Source organism: Lithobates pipiens, unplaced genomic scaffold, assembly GCF_037356315.1.
Source record: "Lithobates pipiens isolate NorthernLeopardFrog02 unplaced genomic scaffold, aLitPip1_a1.2 Scaffold_8, whole genome shotgun sequence".
NCBI classification, from domain to species: domain Eukaryota; kingdom Metazoa; phylum Chordata; class Amphibia; order Anura; family Ranidae; genus Lithobates; species Lithobates pipiens.
The window spans coordinates 532528746-532546642 of record NW_027507903.1 but is presented as its reverse complement, the minus strand read 5'-3'; the positions used below and the strand labels follow the sequence as shown (position 1 = coordinate 532546642).

Below are 17897 nucleotides of genomic sequence, written 5' to 3'. Positions count from 1 at the left end.
CATGTATACGAATAGCAATCAGAATCGCTCCTTAGAGGTGTGCTTCCTTTGCTTCATATGACATGGTGTTGTTGCATTTGTTGAGATTCACACTGATAGCCACTGCTTTGGGACACATTCAGAAGTCTTCTTGCCGCAAGCAGTCAGAAATAGAATCTGACGTGGATCGGCAGATTTTCTGAAAAATAGAGCATCAAAATGCTCAACACAGTTGCTGGATAGTGGCATTTCAAATGTATTAACAACTCTTGTGTTTTATCTGGGTTTACCCACAAACGGACCTTGATCCAAAGGTACTTGGTATTACCTGCCACTTCTTGCTTTACAGTGGATATTTAGTAACTTTTCAAACATGCATGAATATATCCCTAACACGTCACGATAGCAGTTGCAATATCATTTTTTCTTTCAAAAAAGTTCTACTTTTATTTTTTAAATACTGTCCTTGAGCTCCAGTCAAGTGGATTTGGCAGTGTTTTTTTTTTTTCTAGGAGTACTTATATGCTACCATTTCTTGCTATGAGAGAAAAAATATTCTCTTTTGTCTGGGATAAGCACGATTTTAGGTTTCGGATTACTTGAAGGCCTATTTGAAACCAAGGAGACATGGGTGATGGATTTCCGTGATGGCTTCTGTGCTCCAGTGGCGCAATCGGTCAGCGCGCGGTACTTATATGGCAGTATCTGTTGAGCAATGCCGAGGTTGTGAGTTTGAGCCTCACCTGGAGCATGCAGTTTCTTGCTTTTTGCCTTTATTCATGGAAAATGTAATCTGCACTTGCACCCTATGGCCTGAGAACTTTACAACAGGGCAATAAGCGCCCAAAGAAACTCAAGTTTCTTTCCTCAAGGGTGCTTGAATGAGCTGTCTTTCTGTTACACTGACCACATTCTTTAAATTGTGGACCAGAACAGATAAAGAAAATGTGCGCCTTCTACTTGATGAAAAGAGGTGTGGAGAGCTGCGACATGGCTTTTCTCTTTCAGAAAACTCATTCTTCTGACTTTGTAGCTCAAACCGCTTGCAATTCTGTAGCAAGTTTACAAGGGAAAATAAAAACAAAGATTTTGCCACCCTTACCTTGTAAAGTAAGAGAACGGATGCCTTCTGAAAGAAAAAAAAAGTCTTTGCTGTCATCTAGCGAAAGCCCCAGTGGCCTAATGGATAAGGCACTGGCCTCCTAAGCCAGGGATTGTGGGTTCGAGTCCCATCTGGGGTGTTTGAGATCTTGCTTGACTCTTTCAAGTCACATCTAAAGCAAGGCTTTAGAATAAAACCTTTAGGAGTTCCCTTTCCTGTTGCCTTAATTAATATGCGTGCCTTCTCCTAGTAGAACTCAGATTAGTTCAGCAGCATGCTATCAACTGAATGGAAACTTCTGCAAGATGGCTACAAGTCCTCTTGTCCAAAACCAAATCTCCTGCAATGTTTCTGCCAAACAATATGTTCAACTCCCCACAAAGGCAACGCTGCTTTTATTAGGAAAGAGCTTTGCATTTTCTCCGACATTCTCCAGACATCCCATTGTGGCATGCAAATCCGGTGGCCTAAAATCTTCAAGCAAAAAAGCCACCCTGACAAGTATCGTTGGTAAGCTTAATTTGCAGGAAGGCATTTTATGTCCTTGTTGTGCCAGTTTCAGAAATGTTTTTCCTGATGTATCAACATGTATACGAATAGCAATCAGAATCGCTCCTTAGAGGTGTGCTTCCTTTGCTTCATATGACATGGTGTTGTTGCATTTGTTGAGATTCACACTGATAGCCACTGCTTTGGGACACATTCAGAAGTCTTCTTGCCGCAAGCAGTCAGAAATAGAATCTGACGTGGATCGGCAGATTTTCTGAAAAATAGAGCATCAAAATGCTCAACACAGTTGCTGGATAGTGGCATTTCAAATGTATTAACAACTCTTGTGTTTTATCTGGGTTTACCCACAAACGGACCTTGATCCAAAGGTACTTGGTATTACCTGCCACTTCTTGCTTTACAGTGGATATTTAGTAACTTTTCAAACATGCATGAATATATCCCTAACACGTCACGATAGCAGTTGCAATATCATTTTTTCTTTCAAAAAAGTTCTACTTTTATTTTTTAAATACTGTCCTTGAGCTCCAGTCAAGTGGATTTGGCAGTGTTTTTTTTTTTTCTAGGAGTACTTATATGCTACCATTTCTTGCTATGAGAGAAAAAATATTCTCTTTTGTCTGGGATAAGCACGATTTTAGGTTTCGGATCACTTGAAGGCCTATTTGAAACCAAGGAGACATGGGTGATGGATTTCCGTGATGGCTTCTGTGCTCCAGTGGCGCAATCGGTCAGCGCGCGGTACTTATATGGCAGTATCTGTTGAGCAATGCCGAGGTTGTGAGTTCGAGCCTCACCTGGAGCATGCAGTTTCTTGCTTTTTGCCTTTATTCATGGAAAATGTAATCTGCACTTGCACCCTATGGCCTGAGAACTTTACAACAGGGCAATAAGCGCCCAAAGAAACTCAAGGTTCTTTCCTCAAGGGTGCTTGAATGAGCTGTCTTTCTGTTACACTGACCACATTCTTTAAATTGTGGACCAGAACAGATAAAGAAAATGTGCGCCTTCTACTTGATGAAAAGAGGTGTGGAGAGCTGCGACATGGCTTTTCTCTTTCAGAAAACTCATTCTTCTGACTTTGTAGCTCAAACCGCTTGCAATTCTGTAGCAAGTTTACAAGGGAAAATAAAAACAAAGATTTTGCCACCCTTACCTTGTAAAGTAAGAGAACGGATGCCTTCTGAAAGAAAAAAAAAGTCTTTGCTGTCATCTAGCGAAAGCCCCAGTGGCCTAATAGATAAGGCACTGGCCTCCTAAGCCAGGGATTGTGGGTTCGAGTCCCATCTCGGGTGTTTGAGATCTTGCTTGACTCTTTCAAGTCACATCTAAAGCAAGGCTTTAGAATAAAACCTTTAGGACTTCCCTTTCCTGTTGCCTTAATTAATATGCGTGCCTTCTCCTAGTAGAACTCAGATTAGTTCAGCAGCATGCTATCAACTGAATGGAAACTTCTGCAAGATGGCTACAAGTCCTCTTGTCCAAAACCAAATCTCCTGCAATGTTTCTGCCAAACAATATGTTCAACTCCCCACAAAGGAAACGCTGCTTTTATTAGGAAAGAGCTTTGCATTTTCTCCGACATTCTCCAGACATCCCATTGTGGCATGCAAATCCGGTGGCCTAAAATCTTCAAGCAAAAAAGCCACCCTGACAAGTATCGTTGGTAAGCTTAATTTGCAGGAAGGCATTTTATGTCCTTTTTGTGCCAGTTTCAGAAATGTTTTTCCTGATGTATCAACATGTATACGAATAGCAATCAGAATCGCTCCTTAGAGGTGTGCTTCCTTTGCTTCATATGACATGGTGTTGTTGCATTTGTTGAGATTCACACTGATAGCCACTGCTTTGGGACACATTCAGAAGTCTTCTTGCCGCAAGCAGTCAGAAATAGAATCTGACGTGGATCGGCAGATTTTCTGAAAAATAGAGCATCAAAATGCTCAACACAGTTGCTGGATAGTGGCATTTCAAATGTATTAACAACTCTTGTGTTTTATCTGGGTTTACCCACAAACGGACCTTGATCCAAAGGTACTTGGTATTACCTGCCACTTCTTGCTTTACAGTGGATATTTAGTAACTTTTCAAACATGCATGAATATATCCCTAACACGTCACGATAGCAGTTGCAATATCATTTTTTCTTTCAAAAAAGTTCTACTTTTATTTTTTAAATACTGTCCTTGAGCTCCAGTCAAGTGGATTTGGCGGTGTTTTTTTTTTTTCTAGGAGTACTTATATGCTACCATTTCTTGCTATGAGAGAAAAAATATTCTCTTTTGTCTGGGATAAGCACGATTTTAGGTTTCGGATCACTTGAAGGCCTATTTGAAACCAAGGAGACATGGGTGATGGATTTCCTTGACGGCTTCTGTGCTCCAGTGGCGCAATCGGTCAGCGCGCGGTACTTATATGGCAGTATCTGTTGAGCAATGCCGAGGTTGTGAGTTCGAGCCTCACCTGGAGCATGCAGTTTCTTGCTTTTTGCCTTTATTCATGGAAAATGTAATCTGCACTTGCACCCTATGGCCTGAGAACTTTACAACAGGGCAATAAGCGCCCAAAGAAACTCAAGTTTCTTTCCTCAAGGGTGCTTGAATGAGCTGTCTTTCTGTTACACTGACCACATTCTTTAAATTGTGGACCAGAACAGATAAAGAAAATGTGCGCCTTCTACTTGATGAAAAGAGGTGTGGAGAGCTGCGACATGGCTTTTCTCTTTCAGAAAACTCATTCTTCTGACTTTGTAGCTCAAACCGCTTGCAATTCTGTAGCAAGTTTACAAGGGAAAATAAAAACAAAGATTTTGCCACCCTTACCTTGTAAAGTAAGAGAACGGATGCCTTCTGAAAGAAAAAAAAAGTCTTTGCTGTCATCTAGCGAAAGCCCCAGTGGCCTAATGGATAAGGCACTGGCCTCCTAAGCCAGGGATTGTGGGTTCGAGTCCCATCTGGGGTGTTTGAGATCTTGCTTGACTCTTTCAAGTCACATCTAAAGCAAGGCTTTAGAATAAAACCTTTAGGAGTTCCCTTTCCTGTTGCCTTAATTAATATACGTGCCTTCTCCTAGTAGAACTCAGATTAGTTCAGCAGCATGCTATCAACTGAATGGAAACTTCTGCAAGATGGCTACAAGTCCTCTTGTCCAAAACCAAATCTCCTGCAATGTTTCTGCCAAACAATATGTTCAACTCCCCACAAAGGCAACGCTGCTTTTATTAGGAAAGAGCTTTGCATTTTCTCCGACATTCTCCAGACATCCCATTGTGGCATGCAAATCCGGTGGCCTAAAATCTTCAAGCAAAAAAGCCACCCTGACAAGTATCGTTGGTAAGCTTAATTTGCAGGAAGGCATTTTATGTCCTTGTTGTGCCAGTTTCAGAAATGTTTTTCCTGATGTATCAACATGTATACGAATAGCAATCAGAATCGCTCCTTAGAGGTGTGCTTCCTTTGCTTCATATGACATGGTGTTGTTGCATTTGTTGAGATTCACACTGATAGCCACTGCTTTGGGACACATTCAGAAGTCTTCTTGCCGCAAGCAGTCAGAAATAGAATCTGACGTGGATCGGCAGATTTTCTGAAAAATAGAGCATCAAAATGCTCAACACAGTTGCTGGATAGTGGCATTTCAAATGTATTAACAACTCTTGTGTTTTATCTGGGTTTACCCACAAACGGACCTTGATCCAAAGGTACTTGGTATTACCTGCCACTTCTTGCTTTACAGTGGATATTTAGTAACTTTTCAAACATGCATGAATATATCCCTAACACGTCACGATAGCAGTTGCAATATCATTTTTTCTTTCAAAAAAGTTCTACTTTTATTTTTTAAATACTGTCCTTGAGCTCCAGTCAAGTGGATTTGGCAGTGTTTTTTTTTTTTCTAGGAGTACTTATATGCTACCATTTCTTGCTATGAGAGAAAAAATATTCTCTTTTGTCTGGGATAAGCACGATTTTAGGTTTCGGATCACTTGAAGGCCTATTTGAAACCAAGGAGACATGGGTGATGGATTTCCGTGATGGCTTCTGTGCTCCAGTGGTGCAATCGGTCAGCGCGCGGTACTTATATGGCAGTATCTGTTGAGCAATGCCGAGGTTGTGAGTTCGAGCCTCACCTGGAGCATGCAGTTTCTTGCTTTTTGCCTTTATTCATGGAAAATGTAATCTGCACTTGCACCCTATGGCCTGAGAACTTTACAACAGGGCAATAAGCGCCCAAAGAAACTCAAGGTTCTTTCCTCAAGGGTGCTTGAATGAGCTGTCTTTCTGTTACACTGACCACATTCTTTAAATTGTGGACCAGAACAGATAAAGAAAATGTGCGCCTTCTACTTGATGAAAAGAGGTGTGGAGAGCTGCGACATGGCTTTTCTCTTTCAGAAAACTCATTCTTCTGACTTTGTAGCTCAAACCGCTTGCAATTCTGTAGCAAGTTTACAAGGGAAAATAAAAACAAAGATTTTGCCACCCTTACCTTGTAAAGTAAGAGAACGGATGCCTTCTGAAAGAAAAAAAAAGTCTTTGCTGTCATCTAGCGAAAGCCCCAGTGGCCTAATGGATAAGGCACTGGCCTCCTAAGCCAGGGATTGTGGGTTCGAGTCCCATCTGGGGTGTTTGAGATCTTGCTTGACTCTTTCAAGTCACATCTAAAGCAAGGCTTTAGAATAAAACCTTTAGGACTTCCCTTTCCTGTTGCCTTAATTAATATGCGTGCCTTCTCCTAGTAGAACTCAGATTAGTTCAGCAGCATGCTATCAACTGAATGGAAACTTCTGCAAGATGGCTACAAGTCCTCTTGTCCAAAACCAAATCTCCTGCAATGTTTCTGCCAAACAATATGTTCAACTCCAAACAAAGGAAACGCTGCTTTTATTAGGAAAGAGCTTTGCATTTTCTCCGACATTCTCCAGACATCCCATTGTGGCATGCAAATCCGGTGGCCTAAAATCTTCAAGCAAAAAAGCCACCCTGACAAGTATCGTTGGTAAGCTTAATTTGCAGGAAGGCATTTTATGTCCTTTTTGTGCCAGTTTCAGAAATGTTTTTCCTGATGTATCAACATGTATACGAATAGCAATCAGAATCGCTCCTTAGAGGTGTGCTTCCTTTGCTTCATATGACATGGTGTTGTTGCATTTGTTGAGATTCACACTGATAGCCACTGCTTTGGGACACATTCAGAAGTCTTCTTGCCGCAAGCAGTCAGAAATAGAATCTGACGTGGATCGGCAGATTTTCTGAAAAATAGAGCATCAAAATGCTCAACACAGTTGCTGGATAGTGGCATTTCAAATGTATTAACAACTCTTGTGTTTTATCTGGGTTTACCCACAAACGGACCTTGATCCAAAGGTACTTGGTATTACCTGCCACTTCTTGCTTTACAGTGGATATTTAGTAACTTTTCAAACATGCATGAATATATCCCTAACACGTCACGATAGCAGTTGCAATATCATTTTTTCTTTCAAAAAAGTTCTACTTTTATTTTTTAAATACTGTCCTTGAGCTCCAGTCAAGTGGATTTGGCGGTGTTTTTTTTTTCTAGGAGTACTTATATGCTACCATTTCTTGCTATGAGAGAAAAAATATTCTCTTTTGTCTGGGATAAGCACGATTTTAGGTTTCGGATCACTTGAAGGCCTATTTGAAACCAAGGAGACATGGGTGATGGATTTCCGTGATGGCTTCTGTGCTCCAGTGGCGCAATCGGTCAGCGCGCGGTACTTATATGGCAGTATCTGTTGAGCAATGCCGAGGTTGTGAGTTCAAGCCTCACCTGGAGCATGCAGTTTCTTGCTTTTTGCCTTTATTCATGGAAAATGTAATCTGCACTTGCACCCTATGGCCTGAGAACTTTACAACAGGGCAATAAGCGCCCAAAGAAACTCAAGGTTCTTTCCTCAAGGGTGCTTGAATGAGCTGTCTTTCTGTTACACTGACCACATTCTTTAAATTGTGGACCAGAACAGATAAAGAAAATGTGCGCCTTCTACTTGATGAAAAGAGGTGTGGAGAGCTGCGACATGGCTTTTCTCTTTCAGAAAACTCATTCTTCTGACTTTGTAGCTCAAACCGCTTGCAATTCTGTAGCAAGTTTACAAGGGAAAATAAAAACAAAGATTTTGCCACCCTTACCTTGTAAAGTAAGAGAACGGATGCCTTCTAAATGAAAAAAAAAGTCTTTGCTGTCATCTAGCGAAAGCCCCAGTGGCCTAATGGATAAGGCACTGGCCTCCTAAGCCAGGGATTGTGGGTTCGAGTCCCATCTGGGGTGTTTGAGATCTTGCTTGACTCTTTCAAGTCACATCTAAAGCAAGGCTTTAGAATAAAACCTTTAGGACTTCCCTTTCCTGTTGCCTTAATTAATATGTGTGCCTTCTCCTAGTAGAACTCAGATTAGTTCAGCAGCATGCTATCAACTGAATGGAAACTTCTGCAAGATGGCTACAAGTCCTCTTGTCCAAAACCAAATCTCCTGCAATGTTTCTGCCAAACAATATGTTCAACTCCCCACAAAGGAAACGCTGCTTTTATTAGGAAAGAGCTTTGCATTTTCTCCGACATTCTCCAGACATCCCATTGTGGCATGCAAATCCGGTGGCCTAAAATCTTCAAGCAAAAAACCCACCCTGACAAGTATCGTTGGTAAGCTTAATTTGCAGGAAGGCATTTTATGTCCTTTTTGTGCCAGTTTCAGAAATGTTTTTCCTGATGTATCAACATGTATACGAATAGCAATCAGAATCGCTCCTTAGAGGTGTGCTTCCTTTGCTTCATATGACATGGTGTTGTTGCATTTGTTGAGATTCACACTGATAGCCACTGCTTTGGGACACATTCAGAAGTCTTCTTGCCGCAAGCAGTCAGAAATAGAATCTGACGTGGATCGGCAGATTTTCTGAAAAATAGAGCATCAAAATGCTCAACACAGTTGCTGGATAGTGGCATTTCAAATGTATTAACAACTCTTGTATTTTATCTGGGTTTACCCACAAACGGACCTTGATCCAAAGGTACTTGGTATTACCTGCCACTTCTTGCTTTACAGTGGATATTTAGTAACTTTTCAAACATGCATGAATATATCCCTAACACGTCACGATAGCAGTTGCAATATCATTTTTTCTTTCAAAAAAGTTCTACTTTTATTTTTAGAATACTGTCCTTGAGCTCCAGTCAAGTGGATTTGGCGGTGTTTTTTTTTTTCTAGGAGTACTTATATGCTACCATTTCTTGCTATGAGAGAAAAAATATTCTCTTTTGTCTGGGATAAGCACGATTTTAGGTTTCGGATCACTTGAAGGCCTATTTGAAACCAAGGAGACATGGGTGATGGATTTCCGTGATGGCTTCTGTGCTCCAGTGGCGCAATCGGTCAGCGCGCGGTACTTATATGGCAGTATCTGTTGAGCAATGCCGAGGTTGTGAGTTCAAGCCTCACCTGGAGCATGCAGTTTCTTGCTTTTTGCCTTTATTCATGGAAAATGTAATCTGCACTTGCACCCTATGGCCTGAGAACTTTACAACAGGGCAATAAGCGCCCAAAGAAACTCAAGGTTCTTTCCTCAAGGGTGCTTGAATGAGCTGTCTTTCTGTTACACTGACCACATTCTTTAAATTGTGGACCAGAACAGATAAAGAAAATGTGCGCCTTCTACTTGATGAAAAGAGGTGTGGAGAGCTGCGACATGGCTTTTCTCTTTCAGAAAACTCATTCTTCTGACTTTGTAGCTCAAACCGCTTGCAATTCTGTAGCAAGTTTACAAGGGAAAATAAAAACAAAGATTTTGCCACCCTTACCTTGTAAAGTAAGAGAACGGATGCCTTCTAAATGAAAAAAAAAGTCTTTGCTGTCATCTAGCGAAAGCCCCAGTGGCCTAATGGATAAGGCACTGGCCTCCTAAGCCAGGGATTGTGGGTTCGAGTCCCATCTGGGGTGTTTGAGATCTTGCTTGACTCTTTCAAGTCACATCTAAAGCAAGGCTTTAGAATAAAACCTTTAGGAGTTCCCTTTCCTGTTGCCTTAATTAATATGCGTGCCTTCTCCTAGTAGAACTCAGATTAGTTCAGCAGCATGCTATCAACTGAATGGAAACTTCTGCAAGATGGCTACAAGTCCTCTTGTCCAAAACCAAATCTCCTGCAATGTTTCTGCCAAACAATATGTTCAACTCCCCACAAAGGCAACGCTGCTTTTATTAGGAAAGAGCTTTGCATTTTCTCCGACATTCTCCAGACATCCCATTGTGGCATGCAAATCCGGTGGCCTAAAATCTTCAAGCAAAAAAGCCACCCTGACAAGTATCGTTGGTAAGCTTAATTTGCAGGAAGGCATTTTATGTCCTTGTTGTGCCAGTTTCAGAAATGTTTTTCCTGATGTATCAACATGTATACGAATAGCAATCAGAATCGCTCCTTAGAGGTGTGCTTCCTTTGCTTCATATGACATGGTGTTGTTGCATTTGTTGAGATTCACACTGATAGCCACTGCTTTGGGACACATTCAGAAGTCTTCTTGCCGCAAGCAGTCAGAAATAGAATCTGACGTGGATCGGCAGATTTTCTGAAAAATAGAGCATCAAAATGCTCAACACAGTTGCTGGATAGTGGCATTTCAAATGTATTAACAACTCTTGTGTTTTATCTGGGTTTACCCACAAACGGACCTTGATCCAAAGGTACTTGGTATTACCTGCCACTTCTTGCTTTACAGTGGATATTTAGTAACTTTTCAAACATGCATGAATATATCCCTAACACGTCACGATAGCAGTTGCAATATCATTTTTTCTTTCAAAAAAGTTCTACTTTTATTTTTTAAATACTGTCCTTGAGCTCCAGTCAAGTGGATTTGGCAGTGTTTTTTTTTTTTCTAGGAGTACTTATATGCTACCATTTCTTGCTATGAGAGAAAAAATATTCTCTTTTGTCTGGGATAAGCACGATTTTAGGTTTCGGATTACTTGAAGGCCTATTTGAAACCAAGGAGACATGGGTGATGGATTTCCGTGATGGCTTCTGTGCTCCAGTGGCGCAATCGGTCAGCGCGCGGTACTTATATGGCAGTATCTGTTGAGCAATGCCGAGGTTGTGAGTTCGAGCCTCACCTGGAGCATGCAGTTTCTTGCTTTTTGCCTTTATTCATGGAAAATGTAATCTGCACTTGCACCCTATGGCCTGAGAACTTTACAACAGGGCAATAAGCGCCCAAAGAAACTCAAGTTTCTTTCCTCAAGGGTGCTTGAATGAGCTGTCTTTCTGTTACACTGACCACATTCTTTAAATTGTGGACCAGAACAGATAAAGAAAATGTGCGCCTTCTACTTGATGAAAAGAGGTGTGGAGAGCTGCGACATGGCTTTTCTCTTTCAGAAAACTCATTCTTCTGACTTTGTAGCTCAAACCGCTTGCAATTCTGTAGCAAGTTTACAAGGGAAAATAAAAACAAAGATTTTGCCACCCTTACCTTGTAAAGTAAGAGAACGGATGCCTTCTGAAAGAAAAAAAAAGTCTTTGCTGTCATCTAGCGAAAGCCCCAGTGGCCTAATGGATAAGGCACTGGCCTCCTAAGCCAGGGATTGTGGGTTCGAGTCCCATCTGGGGTGTTTGAGATCTTGCTTGACTCTTTCAAGTCACATCTAAAGCAAGGCTTTAGAATAAAACCTTTAGGAGTTCCCTTTCCTGTTGCCTTAATTAATATGCGTGCCTTCTCCTAGTAGAACTCAGATTAGTTCAGCAGCATGCTATCAACTGAATGGAAACTTCTGCAAGATGGCTACAAGTCCTCTTGTCCAAAACCAAATCTCCTGCAATGTTTCTGCCAAACAATATGTTCAACTCCCCACAAAGGCAACGCTGCTTTTATTAGGAAAGAGCTTTGCATTTTCTCCGACATTCTCCAGACATCCCATTGTGGCATGCAAATCCGGTGGCCTAAAATCTTCAAGCAAAAAAGCCACCCTGACAAGTATCGTTGGTAAGCTTAATTTGCAGGAAGGCATTTTATGTCCTTGTTGTGCCAGTTTCAGAAATGTTTTTCCTGATGTATCAACATGTATACGAATAGCAATCAGAATCGCTCCTTAGAGGTGTGCTTCCTTTGCTTCATATGACATGGTGTTGTTGCATTTGTTGAGATTCACACTGATAGCCACTGCTTTGGGACACATTCAGAAGTCTTCTTGCCGCAAGCAGTCAGAAATAGAATCTGACGTGGATCGGCAGATTTTCTGAAAAATAGAGCATCAAAATGCTCAACACAGTTGCTGGATAGTGGCATTTCAAATGTATTAACAACTCTTGTGTTTTATCTGGGTTTACCCACAAACGGACCTTGATCCAAAGGTACTTGGTATTACCTGCCACTTCTTGCTTTACAGTGGATATTTAGTAACTTTTCAAACATGCATGAATATATCCCTAACACGTCACGATAGCAGTTGCAATATCATTTTTTCTTTCAAAAAAGTTCTACTTTTATTTTTTAAATACTGTCCTTGAGCTCCAGTCAAGTGGATTTGGCAGTGTTTTTTTTTTTTCTAGGAGTACTTATATGCTACCATTTCTTGCTATGAGAGAAAAAATATTCTCTTTTGTCTGGGATAAGCACGATTTTAGGTTTCGGATTACTTGAAGGCCTATTTGAAACCAAGGAGACATGGGTGATGGATTTCCGTGATGGCTTCTGTGCTCCAGTGGCGCAATCGGTCAGCGCGCGGTACTTATATGGCAGTATCTGTTGAGCAATGCCGAGGTTGTGAGTTCGAGCCTCACCTGGAGCATGCAGTTTCTTGCTTTTTGCCTTTATTCATGGAAAATGTAATCTGCACTTGCACCCTATGGCCTGAGAACTTTACAACAGGGCAATAAGCGCCCAAAGAAACTCAAGTTTCTTTCCTCAAGGGTGCTTGAATGAGCTGTCTTTCTGTTACACTGACCACATTCTTTAAATTGTGGACCAGAACAGATAAAGAAAATGTGCGCCTTCTACTTGATGAAAAGAGGTGTGGAGAGCTGCGACATGGCTTTTCTCTTTCAGAAAACTCATTCTTCTGACTTTGTAGCTCAAACCGCTTGCAATTCTGTAGCAAGTTTACAAGGGAAAATAAAAACAAAGATTTTGCCACCCTTACCTTGTAAAGTAAGAGAACGGATGCCTTCTGAAAGAAAAAAAAAGTCTTTGCTGTCATCTAGCGAAAGCCCCAGTGGCCTAATGGATAAGGCACTGGCCTCCTAAGCCAGGGATTGTGGGTTCGAGTCCCATCTGGGGTGTTTGAGATCTTGCTTGACTCTTTCAAGTCACATCTAAAGCAAGGCTTTAGAATAAAACCTTTAGGACTTCCCTTTCCTGTTGCCTTAATTAATATGCGTGCCTTCTCCTAGTAGAACTCAGATTAGTTCAGCAGCATGCTATCAACTGAATGGAAACTTCTGCAAGATGGCTACAAGTCCTCTTGTCCAAAACCAAATCTCCTGCAATGTTTCTGCCAAACAATATGTTCAACTCCCCACAAAGGCAACGCTGCTTTTATTAGGAAAGAGCTTTGCATTTTCTCCGACATTCTCCAGACATCCCATTGTGGCATGCAAATCCGGTGGCCTAAAATCTTCAAGCAAAAAAGCCACCCTGACAAGTATCGTTGGTAAGCTTAATTTGCAGGAAGGCATTTTATGTCCTTGTTGTGCCAGTTTCAGAAATGTTTTTCCTGATGTATCAACATGTATACGAATAGCAATCAGAATCGCTCCTTAGAGGTGTGCTTCCTTTGCTTCATATGACATGGTGTTGTTGCATTTGTTGAGATTCACACTGATAGCCACTGCTTTGGGACACATTCAGAAGTCTTCTTGCCGCAAGCAGTCAGAAATAGAATCTGACGTGGATCGGCAGATTTTCTGAAAAATAGAGCATCAAAATGCTCAACACAGTTGCTGGATAGTGGCATTTCAAATGTATTAACAACTCTTGTGTTTTATCTGGGTTTACCCACAAACGGACCTTGATCCAAAGGTACTTGGTATTACCTGCCACTTCTTGCTTTACAGTGGATATTTAGTAACTTTTCAAACATGCATGAATATATCCCTAACACGTCACGATAGCAGTTGCAATATCATTTTTTCTTTCAAAAAAGTTCTACTTTTATTTTTTAAATACTGTCCTTGAGCTCCAGTCAAGTGGATTTGGCAGTGTTTTTTTTTTTTCTAGGAGTACTTATATGCTACCATTTCTTGCTATGAGAGAAAAAATATTCTCTTTTGTCTGGGATAAGCACGATTTTAGGTTTCGGATTACTTGAAGGCCTATTTGAAACCAAGGAGACATGGGTGATGGATTTCCGTGATGGCTTCTGTGCTCCAGTGGCGCAATCGGTCAGCGCGCGGTACTTATATGGCAGTATCTGTTGAGCAATGCCGAGGTTGTGAGTTCGAGCCTCACCTGGAGCATGCAGTTTCTTGCTTTTTGCCTTTATTCATGGAAAATGTAATCTGCACTTGCACCCTATGGCCTGAGAACTTTACAACAGGGCAATAAGCGCCCAAAGAAACTCAAGTTTCTTTCCTCAAGGGTGCTTGAATGAGCTGTCTTTCTGTTACACTGACCACATTCTTTAAATTGTGGACCAGAACAGATAAAGAAAATGTGCGCCTTCTACTTGATGAAAAGAGGTGTGGAGAGCTGCGACATGGCTTTTCTCTTTCAGAAAACTCATTCTTCTGACTTTGTAGCTCAAACCGCTTGCAATTCTGTAGCAAGTTTACAAGGGAAAATAAAAACAAAGATTTTGCCACCCTTACCTTGTAAAGTAAGAGAACGGATGCCTTCTGAAAGAAAAAAAAAGTCTTTGCTGTCATCTAGCGAAAGCCCCAGTGGCCTAATGGATAAGGCACTGGCCTCCTAAGCCAGGGATTGTGGGTTCGAGTCCCATCTGGGGTGTTTGAGATCTTGCTTGACTCTTTCAAGTCACATCTAAAGCAAGGCTTTAGAATAAAACCTTTAGGACTTCCCTTTCCTGTTGCCTTAATTAATATGCGTGCCTTCTCCTAGTAGAACTCAGATTAGTTCAGCAGCATGCTATCAACTGAATGGAAACTTCTGCAAGATGGCTACAAGTCCTCTTGTCCAAAACCAAATCTCCTGCAATGTTTCTGCCAAACAATATGTTCAACTCCCCACAAAGGCAACGCTGCTTTTATTAGGAAAGAGCTTTGCATTTTCTCCGACATTCTCCAGACATCCCATTGTGGCATGCAAATCCGGTGGCCTAAAATCTTCAAGCAAAAAAGCCACCCTGACAAGTATCGTTGGTAAGCTTAATTTGCAGGAAGGCATTTTATGTCCTTGTTGTGCCAGTTTCAGAAATGTTTTTCCTGATGTATCAACATGTATACGAATAGCAATCAGAATCGCTCCTTAGAGGTGTGCTTCCTTTGCTTCATATGACATGGTGTTGTTGCATTTGTTGAGATTCACACTGATAGCCACTGCTTTGGGACACATTCAGAAGTCTTCTTGCCGCAAGCAGTCAGAAATAGAATCTGACGTGGATCGGCAGATTTTCTGAAAAATAGAGCATCAAAATGCTCAACACAGTTGCTGGATAGTGGCATTTCAAATGTATTAACAACTCTTGTGTTTTATCTGGGTTTACCCACAAACGGACCTTGATCCAAAGGTACTTGGTATTACCTGCCACTTCTTGCTTTACAGTGGATATTTAGTAACTTTTCAAACATGCATGAATATATCCCTAACACGTCACGATAGCAGTTGCAATATCATTTTTTCTTTCAAAAAAGTTCTACTTTTATTTTTTAAATACTGTCCTTGAGCTCCAGTCAAGTGGATTTGGCAGTGTTTTTTTTTTTCTAGGAGTACTTATATGCTACCATTTCTTGCTATGAGAGAAAAAATATTCTCTTTTGTCTGGGATAAGCACGATTTTAGGTTTCGGATCACTTGAAGGCCTATTTGAAACCAAGGAGACATGGGTGATGGATTTCCGTGATGGCTTCTGTGCTCCAGTGGCGCAATCGGTCAGCGCGCGGTACTTATATGGCAGTATCTGTTGAGCAATGCCGAGGTTGTGAGTTCGAGCCTCACCTGGAGCATGCAGTTTCTTGCTTTTTGCCTTTATTCATGGAAAATGTAATCTGCACTTGCACCCTATGGCCTGAGAACTTTACAACAGGGCAATAAGCGCCCAAAGAAACTCAAGTTTCTTTCCTCAAGGGTGCTTGAATGAGCTGTCTTTCTGTTACACTGACCACATTCTTTAAATTGTGGACCAGAACAGATAAAGAAAATGTGCGCCTTCTACTTGATGAAAAGAGGTGTGGAGAGCTGCGACATGGCTTTTCTCTTTCAGAAAACTCATTCTTCTGACTTTGTAGCTCAAACCGCTTGCAATTCTGTAGCAAGTTTACAAGGGAAAATAAAAACAAAGATTTTGCCACCCTTACCTTGTAAAGTAAGAGAACGGATGCCTTCTGAAAGAAAAAAAAAGTCTTTGCTGTCATCTAGCGAAAGCCCCAGTGGCCTAATGGATAAGGCACTGGCCTCCTAAGCCAGGGATTGTGGGTTCGAGTCCCATCTGGGGTGTTTGAGATCTTGCTTGACTCTTTCAAGTCACATCTAAAGCAAGGCTTTAGAATAAAACCTTTAGGAGTTCCCTTTCCTGTTGCCTTAATTAATATGCGTGCCTTCTCCTAGTAGAACTCAGATTAGTTCAGCAGCATGCTATCAACTGAATGGAAACTTCTGCAAGATGGCTACAAGTCCTCTTGTCCAAAACCAAATCTCCTGCAATGTTTCTGCCAAACAATATGTTCAACTCCCCACAAAGGCAACGCTGCTTTTATTAGGAAAGAGCTTTGCATTTTCTCCGACATTCTCCAGACATCCCATTGTGGCATGCAAATCCGGTGGCCTAAAATCTTCAAGCAAAAAAGCCACCCTGACAAGTATCGTTGGTAAGCTTAATTTGCAGGAAGGCATTTTATGTCCTTGTTGTGCCAGTTTCAGAAATGTTTTTCCTGATGTATCAACATGTATACGAATAGCAATCAGAATCGCTCCTTAGAGGTGTGCTTCCTTTGCTTCATATGACATGGTGTTGTTGCATTTGTTGAGATTCACACTGATAGCCACTGCTTTGGGACACATTCAGAAGTCTTCTTGCCGCAAGCAGTCAGAAATAGAATCTGACGTGGATCGGCAGATTTTCTGAAAAATAGAGCATCAAAATGCTCAACACAGTTGCTGGATAGTGGCATTTCAAATGTATTAACAACTCTTGTGTTTTATCTGGGTTTACCCACAAACGGACCTTGATCCAAAGGTACTTGGTATTACCTGCCACTTCTTGCTTTACAGTGGATATTTAGTAACTTTTCAAACATGCATGAATATATCCCTAACACGTCACGATAGCAGTTGCAATATCATTTTTTCTTTCAAAAAAGTTCTACTTTTATTTTTTAAATACTGTCCTTGAGCTCCAGTCAAGTGGATTTGGCAGTGTTTTTTTTTTTTCTAGGAGTACTTATATGCTACCATTTCTTGCTATGAGAGAAAAAATATTCTCTTTTGTCTGGGATAAGCACGATTTTAGGTTTCGGATCACTTGAAGGCCTATTTGAAACCAAGGAGACATGGGTGATGGATTTCCGTGATGGCTTCTGTGCTCCAGTGGCGCAATCGGTCAGCGCGCGGTACTTATATGGCAGTATCTGTTGAGCAATGCCGAGGTTGTGAGTTCGAGCCTCACCTGGAGCATGCAGTTTCTTGCTTTTTGCCTTTATTCATGGAAAATGTAATCTGCACTTGCACCCTATGGCCTGAGAACTTTACAACAGGGCAATAAGCGCCCAAAGAAACTCAAGGTTCTTTCCTCAAGGGTGCTTGAATGAGCTGTCTTTCTGTTACACTGACCACATTCTTTAAATTGTGGACCAGAACAGATAAAGAAAATGTGCGCCTTCTACTTGATGAAAAGAGGTGTGGAGAGCTGCGACATGGCTTTTCTCTTTCAGAAAACTCATTCTTCTGACTTTGTAGCTCAAACCGCTTGCAATTCTGTAGCAAGTTTACAAGGGAAAATAAAAACAAAGATTTTGCCACCCTTACCTTGTAAAGTAAGAGAACGGATGCCTTCTGAAAGAAAAAAAAAGTCTTTGCTGTCATCTAGCGAAAGCCCCAGTGGCCTAATGGATAAGGCACTGGCCTCCTAAGCCAGGGATTGTGGGTTCGAGTCCCATCTGGGGTGTTTGAGATCTTGCTTGACTCT

At 41.3% G+C, this 17897-nt stretch overlaps 20 non-coding genes across 20 annotated transcripts; all 20 read left to right on the top strand.

Moving 5' to 3' along the window:
* The first annotated feature begins 1147 nt into the window (after positions 1–1147).
* On the top strand, positions 1148–1220 carry TRNAR-CCU (transfer RNA arginine (anticodon CCU)). Its single transcript has one exon. It is a non-coding gene; the product is annotated as a tRNA-Arg (tRNA).
* Positions 1221–2303: 1083 nt separating this feature from the next.
* Positions 2304–2396, top strand: TRNAI-UAU (transfer RNA isoleucine (anticodon UAU)). The gene is given in 2 exon segments: positions 2304–2341; positions 2361–2396. It is a non-coding gene; the product is annotated as a tRNA-Ile (tRNA).
* A 1573-nt stretch (positions 2397–3969) lies between these two features.
* On the top strand, positions 3970–4062 carry TRNAI-UAU (transfer RNA isoleucine (anticodon UAU)). Its single transcript is given in 2 exon segments — positions 3970–4007; positions 4027–4062. It is a non-coding gene; the product is annotated as a tRNA-Ile (tRNA).
* Positions 4063–4479: 417 nt separating this feature from the next.
* Positions 4480–4552, top strand: TRNAR-CCU (transfer RNA arginine (anticodon CCU)). Its single transcript has one exon. It is a non-coding gene; the product is annotated as a tRNA-Arg (tRNA).
* Positions 4553–5635: 1083 nt separating this feature from the next.
* Positions 5636–5728, top strand: TRNAI-UAU (transfer RNA isoleucine (anticodon UAU)). The gene is given in 2 exon segments: positions 5636–5673; positions 5693–5728. It is a non-coding gene; the product is annotated as a tRNA-Ile (tRNA).
* A 417-nt stretch (positions 5729–6145) lies between these two features.
* On the top strand, positions 6146–6218 carry TRNAR-CCU (transfer RNA arginine (anticodon CCU)). The gene has a single exon. It is a non-coding gene; the product is annotated as a tRNA-Arg (tRNA).
* A 1081-nt stretch (positions 6219–7299) lies between these two features.
* TRNAI-UAU (transfer RNA isoleucine (anticodon UAU)) lies at positions 7300–7392 on the top strand. The gene is given in 2 exon segments: positions 7300–7337; positions 7357–7392. It is a non-coding gene; the product is annotated as a tRNA-Ile (tRNA).
* Positions 7393–7809: 417 nt separating this feature from the next.
* Positions 7810–7882, top strand: TRNAR-CCU (transfer RNA arginine (anticodon CCU)). The gene has a single exon. It is a non-coding gene; the product is annotated as a tRNA-Arg (tRNA).
* A 1082-nt stretch (positions 7883–8964) lies between these two features.
* Positions 8965–9057, top strand: TRNAI-UAU (transfer RNA isoleucine (anticodon UAU)). Its single transcript is given in 2 exon segments — positions 8965–9002; positions 9022–9057. It is a non-coding gene; the product is annotated as a tRNA-Ile (tRNA).
* Positions 9058–9474: 417 nt separating this feature from the next.
* Positions 9475–9547, top strand: TRNAR-CCU (transfer RNA arginine (anticodon CCU)). The gene has a single exon. It is a non-coding gene; the product is annotated as a tRNA-Arg (tRNA).
* A 1083-nt stretch (positions 9548–10630) lies between these two features.
* TRNAI-UAU (transfer RNA isoleucine (anticodon UAU)) lies at positions 10631–10723 on the top strand. Its single transcript is given in 2 exon segments — positions 10631–10668; positions 10688–10723. It is a non-coding gene; the product is annotated as a tRNA-Ile (tRNA).
* A 417-nt stretch (positions 10724–11140) lies between these two features.
* On the top strand, positions 11141–11213 carry TRNAR-CCU (transfer RNA arginine (anticodon CCU)). The gene has a single exon. It is a non-coding gene; the product is annotated as a tRNA-Arg (tRNA).
* Positions 11214–12296: 1083 nt separating this feature from the next.
* TRNAI-UAU (transfer RNA isoleucine (anticodon UAU)) lies at positions 12297–12389 on the top strand. The gene is given in 2 exon segments: positions 12297–12334; positions 12354–12389. It is a non-coding gene; the product is annotated as a tRNA-Ile (tRNA).
* Positions 12390–12806: 417 nt separating this feature from the next.
* On the top strand, positions 12807–12879 carry TRNAR-CCU (transfer RNA arginine (anticodon CCU)). Its single transcript has one exon. It is a non-coding gene; the product is annotated as a tRNA-Arg (tRNA).
* A 1083-nt stretch (positions 12880–13962) lies between these two features.
* TRNAI-UAU (transfer RNA isoleucine (anticodon UAU)) lies at positions 13963–14055 on the top strand. The gene is given in 2 exon segments: positions 13963–14000; positions 14020–14055. It is a non-coding gene; the product is annotated as a tRNA-Ile (tRNA).
* Positions 14056–14472: 417 nt separating this feature from the next.
* TRNAR-CCU (transfer RNA arginine (anticodon CCU)) lies at positions 14473–14545 on the top strand. Its single transcript has one exon. It is a non-coding gene; the product is annotated as a tRNA-Arg (tRNA).
* A 1082-nt stretch (positions 14546–15627) lies between these two features.
* Positions 15628–15720, top strand: TRNAI-UAU (transfer RNA isoleucine (anticodon UAU)). The gene is given in 2 exon segments: positions 15628–15665; positions 15685–15720. It is a non-coding gene; the product is annotated as a tRNA-Ile (tRNA).
* Positions 15721–16137: 417 nt separating this feature from the next.
* TRNAR-CCU (transfer RNA arginine (anticodon CCU)) lies at positions 16138–16210 on the top strand. Its single transcript has one exon. It is a non-coding gene; the product is annotated as a tRNA-Arg (tRNA).
* A 1083-nt stretch (positions 16211–17293) lies between these two features.
* TRNAI-UAU (transfer RNA isoleucine (anticodon UAU)) lies at positions 17294–17386 on the top strand. Its single transcript is given in 2 exon segments — positions 17294–17331; positions 17351–17386. It is a non-coding gene; the product is annotated as a tRNA-Ile (tRNA).
* Positions 17387–17803: 417 nt separating this feature from the next.
* TRNAR-CCU (transfer RNA arginine (anticodon CCU)) lies at positions 17804–17876 on the top strand. The gene has a single exon. It is a non-coding gene; the product is annotated as a tRNA-Arg (tRNA).
* Positions 17877–17897: the final 21 nt, after the last annotated feature.